Source organism: Dipteris shenzhenensis, chromosome 23 (genome assembly GCF_047967505.1).
Source record: "Dipteris shenzhenensis isolate YYH24624 ecotype China chromosome 23, Dip_SZ_1.0, whole genome shotgun sequence".
Classification (NCBI taxonomy): domain Eukaryota; kingdom Viridiplantae; phylum Streptophyta; class Polypodiopsida; order Gleicheniales; family Dipteridaceae; genus Dipteris; species Dipteris shenzhenensis.
Genome location: NC_141618.1, coordinates 47,766,563 through 47,784,667, shown reverse-complemented (window position 1 = coordinate 47,784,667; position 18,105 = coordinate 47,766,563).

Below are 18,105 nucleotides of genomic sequence, written 5' to 3'. Positions count from 1 at the left end.
GCGAAAGGAAGGGTGCCTAAAAGCATGTCAAGTAGGAAGTTGCCACCACGAAGATCAACATCATCCATGCAAGGCAAATTGTCAAGGCGACGCAGCGAAGTGGCAATAGAAAAGTGGCTAGCTTCAAAATAAATAGGTTTGGCAAGATTGGAGACATGTAAATGAAGAGTAGAGGCAGATATATACTCGACCAAATTGCCTATGACCAAAGAGTATCCTAAATGCTAAGTTGAACCCGAAGGTGATGGCATGCTAGAAGAGATATGAAGAAACATAAGGGAAGGGACAATTGCTGAAGCCAATTCAAAAGAAAAGCCACTCAAACATAAGAGTATAGTAAGGCCTGAGCAATGGACAAGGTAGCCAATATGTACATAAGAGTGGCTGAATGATGCACAATTGCAAGCACAAACTAAGCAAGCAACATCGGCTAAGAGGTTGGCATCATTGGAGAATCAAAGGGGAGCTAAATCAAAACAAAGAGGAGAGTGGGAAATGAATCTATTTGCACAATGGTAAGAACCCAAGTGCAACAAATTACTAAGTGGAGAATGGCAACAAATAATAAAAACATCAAGGATAAGCTAGTTGTGATCAAGAAAGTCACAACCACGGCCAAGGGTGGGTTCTCAATCAGTCAGGATGAGGATAAGATGGGGGTAACGGTGGTTGAGGGAAGAGGAGCATGAAGAGACACATGGCAATGGCGTGGCTAGAGTAAAGGTGTTGATGGTAAGAAAGGCACAAGGGGAAAGCAAGGGTTGTGTACACAGAAATAGAAGGTCAGGGAAATATGGGGGAATGTATCTAGTAGGGGGGTTTTATATATAAGACTAACTTGGGGGTTTAGAAGAAACACATAAAAGTAAAGATGAAGTCGAAAAACAAGGAGGACGGGGGGAAGGATTGATCCATGATTGGCACTCTAGGTAGTCCAAGCTTTGAGGTCAAGGTCCACTTACCTGCCACCATCTAGACAAAACAATGTGTTAGAACATCATAGTTTTGTGAGGGAAGACAAGTAATGCCTGTAAATCCCAGCTGGTTATCACTTATACCATAGAGCAAGAAAACTATCAAGATTTTCAAATGATTAAAAAAAGATGGGGCATCATAATTAAAAATTAACAATTAAACAGAGGGAATCCTGCATCTTACTGTTTTAAAAGCAATTATACAGGGGGGGTATTCCACACCCTTATAAATGAAAAAAAGAAATTCTTAGTTAATGAAACTTAGCACAATGAACATATCTCATAACACCTAGAGGCTATTACACGAATGATAAATTAAACCAGGAAAAATGTGACATATTAACTAGTTTTGCATGTGTACATGTGTGTGTGTGCCAATTTAACCAATATCAGGGTTTGTCCCCAACCCATTGTGGCATAAGTTAAAAACCCTACGGGGGCTATTCCACACCCTTCATAGATCATCTCATTTTCTAAAAAAACTTCTCAAGGACAGTGTTCCACATCCTTGATTGAATTTATAAGCAAATCATTTAATGGTTAGAATATGATATAAAAAAGTTAGATAACCATAAACAATTTAAAACAAATCTATAGTTGAAATGAAAAATGCTTGCCTAAGTTTATGGTTAGGTAATGACAAAACTCCTAAGAAGTTTCAAAAGAAATGAATGATTAAAAATGAACTCCTATTTTAAAAAATTAATTAGGGTTTACTTGGCCATTAGAGGGTACAGAAGTTAGAAAAAACAATAACATAGGAGGCATAAACTATTTTCATAATATGAGTGTGAAGAAATAAAATTTGAAAATATAAAAAGATTTCAATAAAAAGTTAAGCTTACATAAGAAATTTATAAGGAAACTGTATAATAAATTGGTAACATTCTAAAGTCAAATAAAGTGATCATTCAATGAGAAATTTATAGCGAATTTGTAGGACAAAGTGGTTAAATTATTGCTTGTCTCGTTATACACCAGTAAAAGAAATTCCCAGCTCAGGGAAGCATGAATAAGACAAACTTAAATAAAACTAACAATAATTAAAGCATAGTGACAAAATATATAATGTTACTTATATATTTCTTAGTGTGAATATATGAATATATATATAATTGTGGGCCATCATCAAGCATAAGCTAGCATATATATGTGGATCAACATATAAACAAAGTATATATACACAATTGATTTAAAGTAAGTCTATATAATAGAGTGCTAATAATAAGGAAAAAGGAAACAAATTACAAGCAAATTTTTAACAGTAAAAACAAATTCTTGGAAAGGTTTACGAAGCATGTTGCTTCGGTAAACAAAAGAAAATGAATTTTGGGAGATCTTGAGCAAGAGGTATTCTTGATTTGATTCATACAGATGTATTGGGTTATGCACAGACCCGCAACATCAATGGTTCGCTATGCTACGTGACCTTCATCGATGACTACCTTAGATATTGTTGGGTCTATATCCAGAAAGAGAAATCTAAAGTCTTTTTTAGATTTCAAGAATTCAAAGCCATAATAGAGAACCAGATAGGCAGAAAAATCAAGCTCATAAGATCAAACAGAGGAGGTGAATACATGTCTTCAACATTCATGAACTTTTACAAAAGTAATGGCATTTGGAGGCAATTCACATGTACAGATACTCCTCAATAGAATGCAATAGCTGAAAGGAAGAATGAGACTTTAGCAGATAGTGCTAGAGCAATGGTCTGCGAGAAGCATCTTCTAAATTAGTATTGGACAAAAGCAATTCCCATTGCAAACTACTTGCTTAATCGGCTTTCGATCAAACCGATTCAGGGTATGACTCCTTATGAGGCATTCACTAGATACAAGGCACACATTGGGCATCTCCATATATTCGGTTGCATAGCATATGCCCATATATATGATGATCATCGTAAAAAGTTGAATGTTAAGTCACATAAATGCATCATGGTTGGCTACAGTGAAGAAAGCAAAGCATACAAGTTGTATGATCCCATCAATCCAAAATTCATAATATTTAAGGATGTAATTTCTTATGAAGAATCAAAATGGAAAACATCAAAATACACAGGAGATGGTTACGCCAATTACTCGGTCACATATAAAGATGGTTGATGAAGAAGAGCAAGAATTGCGAGAGAATCCTCTAGAACAGAAACAACTCAAAACATCTACTAGAGAAAGCAGACCACCAACAATGTTGACATATTCTTAGAAAGGGAAAGCAATCCAGATTGAAACATATCATCATGACTACAAAAGAGCCAGTGTACTCTAAGATGTAGTTGACAAGCCAAAACTACAAACTGTTATGAATGAAGAAATGGAAGCTTTGTTTTTTAAAAAAACTTGGGATTTGTGTGATCTCCCACTAGGAAAGAAGGCCATTGCACAATGAGTTTACAAAGTGAAGTACAATCTAGATGGAAATATTGAAAGATACAAAGCCAAACTAGTTGCAAAAGGTGTTGCATAGCAATATGCTCAAGATTATGATGAGACTTATGCTCTAGTAGCAAATATGGATTCCATAATATTTCTAATATCACTAGCCACACTTAGTAGATGGAATGTGTACAAGTAGATGTCAAAAAGGATCTTCTTAATGGTTACCTAGTTGAGGAAGTCTACATGCAACAACCAGTAGGGTATGTTGAACTAGGGAAAGAGCATCAGGTTTCCCATCTTAAGAAAAGTCTCTATGGCTTAAAGCAAGTACCTAGAAGTTGGTATGCCAGAATTGACAAGTACTTTGCTAATCTAGGATACATGAAGTCCAATGCACATCATACTCTCTTCTTATAAAGTTCAAAGGGAACACATTAGTATTGTACTTTTGTATGTAGATGATCTGATTGTGATAAGAAGCAATGATAGCTTTTCAGCAAACTGAAACAATGCTTATTTGTAGAGTTGATATGAAATATCTTGGAATTATGCACTATTTCCTTGGTATTGAGTTCTATAGAGAGTCAGATAGCACCTTCATGAGCCAGCATAAATATGTGAACAGTCTTCTGAAGAAGTTTCATATGGCAGATTGCAAGATTGTATCCACTCACATGTAACAAAGTTTGAAACTTACCAAAGATCCAGAAAAGCCTACAGTCAATGACAAGTACTATCAGTAGCTCATAAGATCTCTTATGTATTTGACTATCACGAGGCTAGATATATTTTATGCAATTAGCTCACTTGCATAGTTTATGGCAAATACAAAACAGTCTCACTCAAATGCAGCCAAGAAAGCCTTAAGGTACATTAGAGGTACAAGACAGTTTGGAATAGAATACAGAGGAAGTCATCCAAGGTCACATGGATACTTTGACAATGACTATGTAAATAAAAGTATACATATATATAAGTAACATCTATATATATTCTAAGGATACAGATGCACCAAGAATTGTGAAAGGAAGGGTTGCTAAAAGCATGTCCAACAGGAAGTTGCCACCATGAAGATCGACTTCATCCATGCCAGGTTAAAATAAATAGGTTTGGCAGGATTGGAGACGTTGTAAATGAAGAGTAGAGGTAGATATCTACTTGACCAAATCGCCCATGACCAAAGAGTCTCCTAAATGCTAGGTCAAACTCGAACGTGATGGCATGCTAGAAGAGATATGAAGAAACACCAGGGAAGGGACACAACAATTGTTGAAACCAATTCAAAAGAAGGGGCATTCGTACATAAGAGTGTAGTAAGGCCAATGACCTCCAAATGACGAAACATAATTATCGAGTCCTCTTTGATGGGGATGAATGCACAATCAAAGATAAGTCCAAAGGATATCAGCTAGTGGGAAAAGTAGCTAAGGATGCTTGTTTAGGATGCTAGCTTCAATACTAGATTTGGATGCCATGTCAGATCAATAGAAACCGATGCCACTTTCCACAGTATGGCATAAGATGTATTCATGTCAATTTCAAAAGCTTAATGTAATTGAGAAACTAGAATATCGCACTTGGCCTTCCAAAACTTCAATTTCTTGGAAAGGTTTACGAAGCATGTTGCTTCGGTAAACAAAAGAAAATGAATTTTGGGAGATCTTGAGCAAGAGGTATTCTTGATTTGACTCATATAGATGTATTGGGTTATGCACAAACCCGCAACATCAATGGTTCACTATGCTACGTGACCTTCATCGATGACTACCTTAGATATTGTTGGGTCTATATCCAGAAAGAGAAATCTAAAGTCTTTTTTAGATTTCAAGAATTCAAAGCCATAATAGAGAACCAGATAGGCAGAAAAATCAAGCTCATAAGATCAAACAAAGGAGGTGAATACATGTCTTCAACATTCATGAACTTTTACAAAAGTAATGGCATTTGGAGGCAATTCACATGTACAAATACTCCTCAATAGAATGCAATAGCTAAAAGGAAGAACGAGACTTTAGCAGATAGTGCTAGAGCAATGGTCTGCGAGAAGCATCTTCTAAATTAGTATTAGACAAAAGCAATTCCCATTGCAAACTACTTGCTTAATCAGCTTTCGATCAAACCGATTGAGGGTATGACTCCTTATGAGGCATTCACTAGATACAAGGCACACATTGGGCATCTCCACATATTCGGTTGCATAGCTTATGCCCATATATATGACGATCATCATAAAAAGTTGGATGTTAAGTCACATAAATGCATCATGGTTGGCTACAGTGAAGAAAGCAAAGCACACAAGTTGTATGATCCCATCAACCCAAAATTCATAATATTTAAGGATGTAACTTTTTATGAAAAATTAAAATGGAAAACGTCAAAATACACAGGAGATGGTTACGCCAATTACTCGGTCACATATAGAGATGGTTGATGAAGAAGAGCAAGAATTGCGAGAGAATCCTCTAGAAGAGAAACAACTCAAAACATCTACTAGAGAAAGCAGACCACCAACAATGTTGACATATTCTTAGAAAGGGAAAGCAATCCAGATTGAAACATATCATCATGACTACAAAAGAGCCAGTGTACTCTAAGATGTAGTTGACAAGCCAAAACTACAAACTGTTATGAATGAAGAAATGGAAGCTTTGTTTTTTAAAAAAACTTGGGATTTGTGTGATCTCCCACTAGGAAAGAAGGCCATTGCACAATGAGTTTACAAAGTGAAGTACAATCTAGATGGAAATATTGAAAGATACAAAGCCAAACTAGTTGCAAAAGGTGTTGCATAGCAATATGCTCAAGATTATGATGAGACTTATGCTCTAGTAGCAAATATGGATTCCATAATATTTCTAATATCACTAGCCACACTTAGTAGATGGAATGTGTACAAGTAGATGTCAAAAAGGATCTTCTTAATGGTTACCTAGTTGAGGAAGTCTACATGCAACAACCAGTAGGGTATGTTGAACTAGGGAAAGAGCATCAGGTTTCCCATCTTAAGAAAAGTCTCTATGGCTTAAAGCAAGTACCTAGAAGTTGGTATGCTAGAATTGACAAGTATTTTGCTAATCTAGGATACATGAAGTCCAATGCACATCATACTCTCTTCTATAAAGTTCAAGGGGAACACATTACTATTATACTTTTGTATGTAGATGATATGATTGTGATAAGTAGCAATGATAGCTTTTCAGCAAGCTGAAACAATGCTTATTTGTAGAGTTGATATGAAATATCTTGGAATTATGCACTATTTCCTTGGTATTGAGTTCTATAGAGAGTCAGATACCACCTTCATGAGCCAGCATAAATATGTGAACAGTCTTCCGAAGAAGTTTCATATGGCAGATTGCAAGATTGTATCCACTCACATGTAACAAAGTTTGAAACTTACCAAAGATCCAGAAAAGCCTACAGTCAATGACAAGTACTATCAGTAGCTCATTAGATCTCTTATATATTTGACTATCACGAGGCTAGATATATTTTATGCAATTAGCTCACTTGCATAGTTTATGGCAAATACAAAACAGTCTCACTCGAATGCAGCCAAGAAAGCCTTATGGTACATTAGAGGTACAAGACAGTTTGGAATAGAATACAGAGGAAGTCATCCAAGGTCACATGGATACTTTGACAATGACTATGTAAATAAAAGTATATATATATATAAGTAACATCTATATATATTCTAAGGATATAGATGCACCAAGAACTGTGAAAGGAAGGATGGCTAAAAGCATGTCCAACAAGAAGTTGCCACCACGAAGATCAACTTCTTCCATGCTAGGTTAAAATAAATAGGTTTGGCAGGATTGGAGACGTTGTAAATGAAGAGTAGAGGCAGATATATACTTGACCAAATCACCAACGACCAAAGAGTCTCCTAAATGCTAGGTCAAACTCGAACATGATGGCATGCTAGAAGAGATATGAAGAAACATCAGGGAAGGGACACAACAATTGTTGAAACCAATTCAAAAGAAGGGGCATTCGTACATAAGAGTGTAGTAAGGCCAATGACCTCCAAATGACGAAACACAATTATCAAGTCCTCTTTGATGGGGATGAATGCACAATCAAAGATAAGTCCAAAGGATATCAGCTAGTGGGAAAAGTAGCTAAGGATGCTTGTTTAGGATGCTAGCTTCAATACTAGACTTGGATGCCATGTCAGATCAATAGAAACCGATGCCACTTTCCACAGTATGGCATAAGATGTATTCATGTCAATTTCAAAAGCTTAATGTAATTGAGAAACTAGAATATGGCACTTGGCATTCCAAAACATCAATTTCTTGGAAAGGTTTACGAAGCATGTTGCTTCGGTAAACAAAAGAAAATGAATTTTGGGAGATCTTGAGCAAGAGGTATTCTTGATTTGATTCATATAGATGTATTGGGTTATGCACAGACCCGCAACATCAATGGTTCACTATGCTACATGACCTTCATCGATGACTACCTTAGATATTATTGGGTCTATATCGAAAAAGAGAAATCTAAAGTCTTTTTTAGATTTCAAGAATTCAAAGCCATAATAGAGAACCAGATAGGCAGAAAAATCAAGCTCATAAGATCAAACAGAGGAGGTGAATACATGTCTTCAACATTCATGAACTTTTACAAAAGTAATGGCATTTGGACGCAATTCACATGTACAGATACTCCTCAATAGAATGCAATAGCTGAAAGGAAGAATAAGACTTTAGTAGATAATGCTAGAGCAATGGTCTGAGAGACGCATCTTCTAAATTAGTATTGGACAAAAGCAATTCCCATTGCAAACTACTTGCTTACATGGCTCTCGATCAAACCGATTTAGAGTATGACTCCTTAAGAGGCATTCACTAGACACAAGGCACACATTGGGCATCTCCACATATTTGGTTGCATAGCATATGCCCATATACATGACGATCATCGTAAAAAGTTGGATGTTAAGTCACATAAATGCATCATGGTTGGCTATAGTGAAGAAAGCAAAGCATACAAGTTGTATGATCCCATCAACCCAAAATTCATAATATTTAAAGATGTAATTTCTTATGAAGAATCAAAATGGAAAACATCAAAATACACAGGAGATGGTTACGCCAATTACTCGGTCACATACAGAGATGGTTGATGAAAAAGAGCAAGAATTGCGAGAGAATCCTCTAGAAGAGAAACAACTCAAAACGTCTACTAGAGAAAGCAGACCACCAACAATGTTGACATATTCTCAGAAAGGGAAAGCAATCCAGATTGAAACATATCATCATGACTACAAAAGAGCCAGTGTACTCTAAGATGTAGTTGACAAGCCAAAACTACAAACTGTTATGAATGAAGAAATGGAAGCTTTGTTTTTAAAAAAAACTTGGGATTTGTGCAATCTCCCACTAGGAAAGAAGGCCATTGCACAATGAGTTTACAAAGTGAAGTACAATCTAGATGGAAATATTGAAAGATACAAAGCCAAACTAGTTGCAAAAGGTGTTGCATAGCAATATGCTCAAGATTATGATGAGACTTATGCTCTAGTAGCAAATATGGATTCCATAATATTTTTGATATCACTAGCCACACTCAGTAGATGGAATGTGTACAAGTAGATGTCAAAAAAAATCTTCTGAATGGTTACCTAGTTGAGGAAGTCTACATGCAACAACCAGTAGGGTATGTTGAACTAGGGAAAGAGCATCAGGTTTCCCATCTTAAGAAAAGTCTCTATGGCTTAAAGCAATTACCTAGAAGTTGGTATGCTAGAATTGACAAGTATTTTGCTAGTCTAGGATACATGAAGTCCAATGCACATCATACTCTCTTCTATAAAGTTCAAGGAGAACACATTACTATTGTACTTTTGTATGTAGATGATCTGATTGTGATAAGAAGCAATGATAGCTTCTCAGCAAGCTGAATTAATGCTTATTTATAGAGTTGATATGAAATATCTTGGAATTATGCACTATTTCCTCGGTATTGAGTTCTATAGATAGTCATATAGCACCTTCATGAGCTAGCATAAACATGTGAACAGTCTTCTGAAGAAGTTTCATATGGCAGACTGCAAGATTGTATCCACTCACATGTAACAAAGTTTGAAACTTACCAAAGATCCAGAAAAGCCTACAATCAATTACAAGTACTATCAGTAGCTCATCAAATCTCTTACATATTTGACTATCACGAGGTTAGATATTTTTTATGCAATTAGCTCACTTGCATAGTTTATGGCAAATGCAAAATAGTCTCACTCGAATGCAGCCAAGAAAGCCTTAAGGTACATTAGAGGTACACAACAGTTTGGAATAGAATACAGAGGAAGTCATCCAAGGTCACATGGATACTTTAACAATGACTATGTAAATAAAAGTATATATATATAAGTAACATCTATATATATATATATATATATATAATATATATATATATAGTCTAAGGATACAGATGCACCAAGAAATGTGAAAGGAAGGGTGGCTAAAAGCATGTCCAACAGGAAGTTGCCACCATGAAGATCAACTTCATCCATGCCAGGTTAAAATAAATAGATTTGGCAGGATTGTAGACATTGTAAATGAAGAGTAGAGGCAGATATCTACTTGACCAAATCGCCCACGACCAAAGAGTCTCCTAAATGCTAGGTCAAACTCGAACGTGATGGCATGCTAGAAGAGATATGAAGAAACACCAGGGAAGGGACACAACAATTGTTGAAACCAATTCAAAAGAAGGGGCATTCGTACATAAGAGTGTAGTAAGGCCAATGACCTCCAAATGACGAAACATAAGTATCAAGTCCTCTTTGATGGGGATGAATGCACAATCAAAGATAAGTCCAAGGGATATCAGCTAGTGGGAAAAGTAGCTAAGGATGCTTGTTTAGGATGCTAGCTTCAATACTAGACTTGGATGCCATGTCAGATCAATAGAAACCGATGCCACTTTCCACAGTATGGCATAAGATGTATTCATGTCAATTTCAAAAGCTTAATGTAATTGAGAAACTAGAATATGGCACTTGGCATTCCAAAACTTCAATTTCTTGGAAAGGTATACAAAGCATGTTGCTTCGGTAAACAAAAGAAAATGAATTTTGGGAGATCTTGAGCAAGAGGTGTTCTTGATTTGATTCATATAGATGTATTGGGTTATGCACAGACCCGCAACATCAATGGTTCACTATGCTACATGACCTTCATCGATGACTACCTTAGATATTGTTGGGTCTATATCCAAAAAGAGAAATCTAAAGTCTTTTTTAGATTTCAAGAATTCAAAGCCATAATAGAGAACCAGATAGGCAGAAAAATCAAGCTCATAAGATCAAACAGAGGAGGTGAATACATGTCTTCAACATTCATGAACTTTTACAAAAGTAATGGCATTTGGAGGCAATTCACATGTACAGATACTCCTCAATAGAATGCAATAGCTGAAAGGAAGAATGAGACTTTAGCAGATAGTGCTATAGCAATGGTCTGTGAGAAGCATCTTCTAAATTAGTATTAGACAAAAGCAATTCCCATTGCAAACTACTTGCTGAATCGGCTTTCGATCAAACCGATTCAGGGTATGACTCCTTATGAGGCATTCACTAGATACAAGGCACACATTGGGCATCTCCACATATTCGGTTGCATAGCATATGCCCATATATATGACGATCATCATAAAAAGTTGGATGTTAAGTCACATAAATGCATCATGGTTGGCTATAGTAAAGAAAGCAAAGCATACAAGTTGTATGATCCCATCAACCCAAAATTCATAATATTTAAGGATGTAATTTTTTATGAAGAGTTAAAATGGAAAACATCAAAATACACAGGAGATGGTTACGCCAATTACTCGGTCACATATAGAGATGGTTGATGAAGAAGAGCTTGCGAGAGAATCCTCTAGAAGAGAAACAACTCAAAACATCTACTAGAGAAAGCAGACCACCAACAATGTTGAGATATTCTCAGAAAGGGAAAGCAATCCAGATTGAAACATATCATCATGACTACAAAAGAGCCAGTGTACTCTATGATGTAGTTGAGAAGCCAAAACTAGAAACTGTAATGAATGAAGAAATGGAAGCTTTGTTTTTTTAAAAAACTTGGGATTTCTGCGATCTCCCACTAGGAAAGAAGGCCATTGCACAATGAGTTTACAAAGTGAAGTACAATCTAGATGGAAATATTGAAAGATACAAAGCCAAACTAGTTGCAAAAGGTGTTGCATAGCAATATGTTCAAGATTATAATGAGACTTATGCTCTAGTAGTAAATATGGATTCCATAATATTTTTGATATCACTAGCCACACTCAGTAGATGGAATGTGTAGAAGTAGATGTCAAAAAGGATCTTCTTAATGGTTACCTAGTTGAGGAAGTCTACATGCAACAACCAGTAGGGTATGTTGAACTAGGGAAAGAGCATCAGGTTTCCCATCTTAAGAAAAGTCTCTATGGCTTAAAGCAAGTACCTAGAAGTTGGTATGCCATAATTGACAAGTATTTTGCTAATCTAGGATACATGAAGTCCAATGCACATCATACTCTCTTCTATAAAGTTCAAGGGGAACACATTACTATTGTACTTCTATATGTAGATGATCTGATTGTGATAAGAAGTAATGATAGCTTTTCAGCAAGCTGAAACAATGCTTATTTGTAGAGTTGATATGAAATATCTTGGAATTATGCACTATTTTCTTGGTATTGAGTTCTATAGAGAGTCAGATAGCACCTTCATGAGCCAGCATAAATATGTGAACAGTCTTCTGAAGAAGTTTCATATGGCAGATTGCAAGATTGTATCCACTCACATGTAACAAAGTTTGAAACTTACCAAAGATCCAGAAAAGCCTACAGTCAATGACAAGTACTATCAGTAGCTCATCAGATCTCTTATGTATTTGACTATCACGAGGCTAGATATTTTTCATGCAATTAGCTCACTTGCATAGTTTATGGCAAATACAAAACAGTCTCACTCGAATGTAGCCAAGAAAGCCTCATGGTACATTAGAGGTACAAGACAGTTTGGAATAGAATACAGAGGAAGCCATCCAAGGTCACATGGATACTTTGACAATGACTATGTAAATAAAAGTATATATATATATATAAGTAACATATAAATATATATATATTCTAAGGATACAGATGCACCAAGAACTGTGAAAGGAAGGGTGGCTAAAGCCATGTCCAACAGGAAGTTGCCACCACGAAGATCAACTTCATCCACGCCAGGTTAAAATAAATAGGTTTGGCAGGATTGGAGACGTTGTAAATGAAGAGTAGAGGCAGATATATACTTGACCAAATCGACCACGACCAAAGAGTTTCCTAAATGCTAGGTCAAACTCGAACGTGATGGCATGCTAGAAGAGATATGAAGAAACACCAGGGAAGGGACACAACAATTGTTGAAACCAATTCAAAAGAAGGGGCATTCGTACATAAGAGCGTAGTAAGGCGAATGACCTCCAAATGACGAAACACAATTATCGAGTCCTCTTTGATGGGGATGAATGCACAATCAAAGATAAGTCCAAAGGATATCAGCTAGTGGGAAAAGTAGCTAAGGATGCTTGTTTAGGATGCTAGCTTCAATACTAGACTTGGATGCCATGTCAGATCAATAGAAACCGATGCCACTTTCCATAGTATGGAATTAGCAAAAGATCAAGGGAGATCAAACCATAGAATCTTTTTTTAATCATTTGAGAATCTTGATAGTTGTCTTGCTCTATGGTATAAGTGATAACAAGCTGGGATTTACATGCATTACTTGTCTTCCCTCACAAAACTATGATGTTCTAACACATTGTTTTGTCTGGATGGTGGCAGGTAAGTGGAACTTTACCTTGGAGCTTGGAGTACCTAGAGTGCCAATCATGGATCAATCCTTTCCCCCATCCTCCTTGTTTTCCTACTTCATCTTGACTTTTATGTGTTTCTTCGAAACCCCCAAGTTAGTCTTATATATAAAACCCCCCTACTAGTTACATTTCCCCATATTTTCCTTACCTTCTATTTCTGTGTGCCTTTCTTACCATCAACACCTTTACTCTAACCACACGCCATTGCTGTGTGTCTCCTCATGCTCCTCTTCCCTCAACCACCGTTACCCCATCTTATCCTCATCCTAACCGATTAAGAACCCACCCTTGGCTGTGTCTCAACGCCACCTTTTCCATGTTGCACTTCTATTGGATGGCCTTCTTCATGGCTTTGTTCTGTCAAGGCTTAAATGAACCCCCACGTTCTACTCCCTTGCTTAAACCACCCACATTATCAACTACCTCTCAAGATTGTGATTTGATCAATACTAGCTTATCCTTCATGTTTTTATTATTCATTGCCATTCTCCACTTAGCAATTTGTTGCACTTGGGTTCTTAGCTTTGTGCAAAATTATTCATTTCCCACTCTCCTCCTTGTTTTGATTTAGCTCCCCTTTGATTCTCCGTTGATACCAACCTCTTAGCCGATGTTGCTTGACCATTCCTAATGCTTTGTCATGTGACATGATGCACCATTGTCCATGTACTAGGGATCTTGATCTGCTTGATCATTCCCCTTTAAAATTAGAATCAATGTCAACATACACTATTTTAGTCCTCTACACATTCTCATTTGCAAGATACATTGTTTGAGGTTCATTGGTATAATGACAGTGACTTGGATGTCCACCATGGTGATTTTCTCTTCCATAAAAATTCCCTCTATTGCTACCAGATTGACCTCCTTGGTCATACTACTTCTTGCGGCAATCTCTTTCATAATGTCCAAACTTATGACAATACTTGCACTGAATGTTTGACACTGTTGATGGATGCATTCCCTCATTCTTCAAATATCCCTCTATTGGAATGATTTCCTCTAAGATGATGATGTTGACTTATTTACCAAGTAACACCAACTATAACTCTTCCAATACTGGAATTTGCCTTTGAATAACAATACTCTAAACGAGATTCTCAGGTCCTTCTCCTAGTCCATTCAGGATGGTTGGAACCATTTGTGAGAATCTTGGATGTGTTGTTAGACTCGTAAAGAGCTTCGAACATATCCCATGTTTCTTTGGATGTATCCGCTATGTTGAGATGTCCAAGCATGACATCTTGCACATTTTGTTTGATCAAGTGATATGCATATTTGTCTTTCTTGTCCCAATCTACCTATGCTTGGGCAATGGCAGGGTCTATTGCAAGTATGGACATTATTGGTGCAAGTGTAGGCCCTTCTGCTTGTGGTCCCACAATAGTGGGAGTTGTAGTTGGTGCACTAGATGGTCTAGGTGTATACCCATCTACATACTCCCATCTGTCTTGAAGTACAAGAATGGTCTCCATTTGGTGTTTCCATGTGGCGTATTTGGGGATTTCTAACTTAGCAGATGCCTCCAAATTAGGTTGCTAGTGGTAGACATGATGCAAAAGAGTACTTAAAATGCCTGTGAAAAACATTGCCTAAATCAACTGCAAAAAAGCATTAGATAGAACTGCAATATATATCCAATTTTTTACAAGGCTTGTGTAGCAAATGATGACGGCAATAGCCGAGAGGCTTCACAAGGGCCAAACAATTTCATAAATGCCAAAAAATAGCAAATATGGCTTTACAATGTAGGCAATGTGAAGTGCAAAGCAAAATGATGTGTAATTTGTTTGCTAAATAGTCTACCAAAAACTTTGAAAACTCTGAAATCTACTCAGTCAGGTTTCAAGATGTGTGATGATGTGAAGTCGCATGTGAGCATAGGGACTGACTACCAGTAGGAACTAGTCATGAATTTTTGGGCATGGCTTCAATTGAATGCTTTGGAGTGGTATCCTTACTAATCTACACTAATCTAGAGCTAGACCAAGCATCAAGCAATGAAAAGCAAGAAATAGTTTCTTTTCCTTTTGTTCCTTTTAGGGGCTAGGTCAAATGCATCGATGTAGAGGCTTGAATGTGCACAAGAAGTGGATTTGATGCTGAGGATGAAAAGTGTGTGTTGAAAGTGTCAAAATGTGTAGGTGATGTGACGAGCATGTCGAGCAAAAAAAACTGAATGATTTTCCTTTTAGGAGCACCCTCAAATTCTTCCTGGATCAAGAGATATGGCTTGATCAAGGTGGAGGAGGAAAAAAGGGTGAAAATGATGATGTGGCAATCGTGTTCACATGTAAAATTGTGCCTAGCAAGGGGTATTCCGATGGAGCACTGTGTGTGATGTGGCAACTATGTGCACATGTAGAGAGAAAATTATGCCTGTGAAGACGATAATTGTGCCTAGCATGGGGTATGTGCCATATGACATTGATAAAATAGACTTGCTAATGTGGCATCCGGTGCTTCGATGGCAGTCGATGCTAATGTGTCACTACTAATTGGATGTTGATGTGGCATAATGATGTGGTAGGTGAGGTGGCCTGCTGAGCTGGAAGGCAATGTGATGGCACTTGCTAAGGTGTCAGGGTGATGTGGTAGATAAACTGACATGGTAGCAGCATGTCAGTGACATGGTAGATGAGGCTACCTTGATTATGTGGCAGTGTCCACTGGCAGATAAGGGTGAGTTTGCAGATGATGTGGCATGTAGCTAAAACCTAACCAAAGGTGATTGTGGTGAAAGACTTGCCACATGGCAATGAACTGGGGAAGATAAGATTTGTCGAAATCTCAAAAGATTATGTTGGAATCTATGAGACTTTCTCTCGTTTTTATCTTCTCCATGGGTGATTCGGGTCATGGTGCTTGTGTGTTGTTTACGTAGGTGCTCACTGGAGACCGTGTTTTAGCTCATTGGGTCGATGGCAGTGCATTGCTTACTGGTTCACTACAGTTGAGGCGTTGGCATTTTGATTATGTCAACTTTTTATGTTTGTCATTGTAGAGTAGAGCACTGCTGGTCATAGATTGATGCGGCTTGTGAGGTAATCAATGCTATTGCTTTGTGCTTTGTAGCAGGTCATCGATGGCCTGCTTGGTTGGAGTGTTGAGGCATTTAAGTCACGTGTGCTACTTGTGTAGGAGGTGGCTAGCACTGTGGTCGGGTAGTCAAGGTTGGCTACTATGCTGTTGTAGAGAGTCACTTGTTTGTGAGGTTGCATGCAGTCGGCGTGTAGTTGCTTGTAGTTCAAGGCCATTGCTAGGAGCCACCTCTGTTGCTAGTCATCTGTCACCCATACCTGTAGAGAGTTGTTGTAGGAGCTACGCTTATTATGAGTTGGAGTAAAGCTATTGCATCTAGCCTTGGTTGATGTTGCTTGAGATTTTGTGTGCAGTTGTGTGTCATTTGCTACAAGCATGAGCACAGAGTCGTGCCACTGCATCTAGCTTTGGCATGTTGTTTGCTACAAGCATGAGCATAGAGTCGTGCTTGTCTTATACATAGTCCTACCTTGAGTATTCGAGTCGATGCTTGACATAGGGGCTTGTATTTGCTCGCAGCTACTCTTGCTTAGGTTTGTGGTTACTGAGGGTGTTGTTGGAGGCTTTGTGTTGATGTAGGTCTGGCTATTTGCTATGACTTCTAGGTCATCGCAGTGTGAACTTTAGGGTCATAGATGCACTTCTTAGTTTCTGAATGTGCAATGGAGAAGACTTACATGGATCTTGTTGTATGTAGATGGCACTCCCCTTGTCTCTCTCTTGAAATGCTCAAGCTCTCTCAATCTGAACAAATGAAAGAATTGGACTTCTCAAAACAAAGGAAATCATTTCAAAGTGTCTCTCTCAATAATGAATCTCTCTAGAAACTAAAACTTCTCAAAAGAAGAATACTCTTTCTCTCAAATGAAACTGAACGTCAAGAAGAACTTTTCTCACGAAATACCCTGGTTGTACATACAAATCTCTCTCTATTTCATAGCAAAATTATCTTAAAGAAAATGGACGAAAATGTTTCACTGAATGGAACTGAACAGAACAAACTCAAGGTCACTCAAGATCTCTCAATTTCTCAATCTTGAAAATCTTTCACGCAATGGAAGTCAACAGAATAAACTCAAAATCTCTCGATCTCTCAATCTCTCACAAACATGGCGATGCCTCAGTGGAAGGCAAGGGAGCTCTGATACCATGAACAAATATGGAGAGGGAATTGGAGAAGAGTAGAGATGAGGAGAGAGGGCACAACTAGAGAGCACACCACAAATGACTAACTTTTAGCGAATATAAAGCCCTTTAGGGTTAGTTTTTCCAACCCTTGTGCCTTTTAGCACTCTTTTGTGTTAGTGCTATGCACATATCATTACATGATGATGAGATGATTCCTCAATAAACTCTCAATATTTTCTCCTGAAAATAAGTTTTATATCATGAGAGTATGTCTTTGGAATTATTCCCAAAGTGGTTTATGTTCTTTCATATTAAAATGTCACATTGTAAAAAATCACCAAATATTTCAATATCTTCCTATGGATATTCAATGTGACAAAATCACATTAGTGATTATAACTACACATCTTCTCTCACCACAACATTGAAAATGGCACACACTCATAGAATCAAGACGAAGTATTTGCCCAAAGGCTACCAATTCATTGTTCCCCTATAGTACCACATGGAGATCCTCTTTTAGAGTGAACACCTATTTTAGAAACAAATAGATTAGCCATTTGGGGGGGGGGATGTAACAAGTCTATCTATTGCATTCCTTAGCCTCTATGGGTAAATGGAAATATGTAACCAATGCTTCACTTGGATCCTATGTAAACAAGTTGTACTAGCAACAAGATGACCCTAATTCCCTAACATCTATGACCTTATATG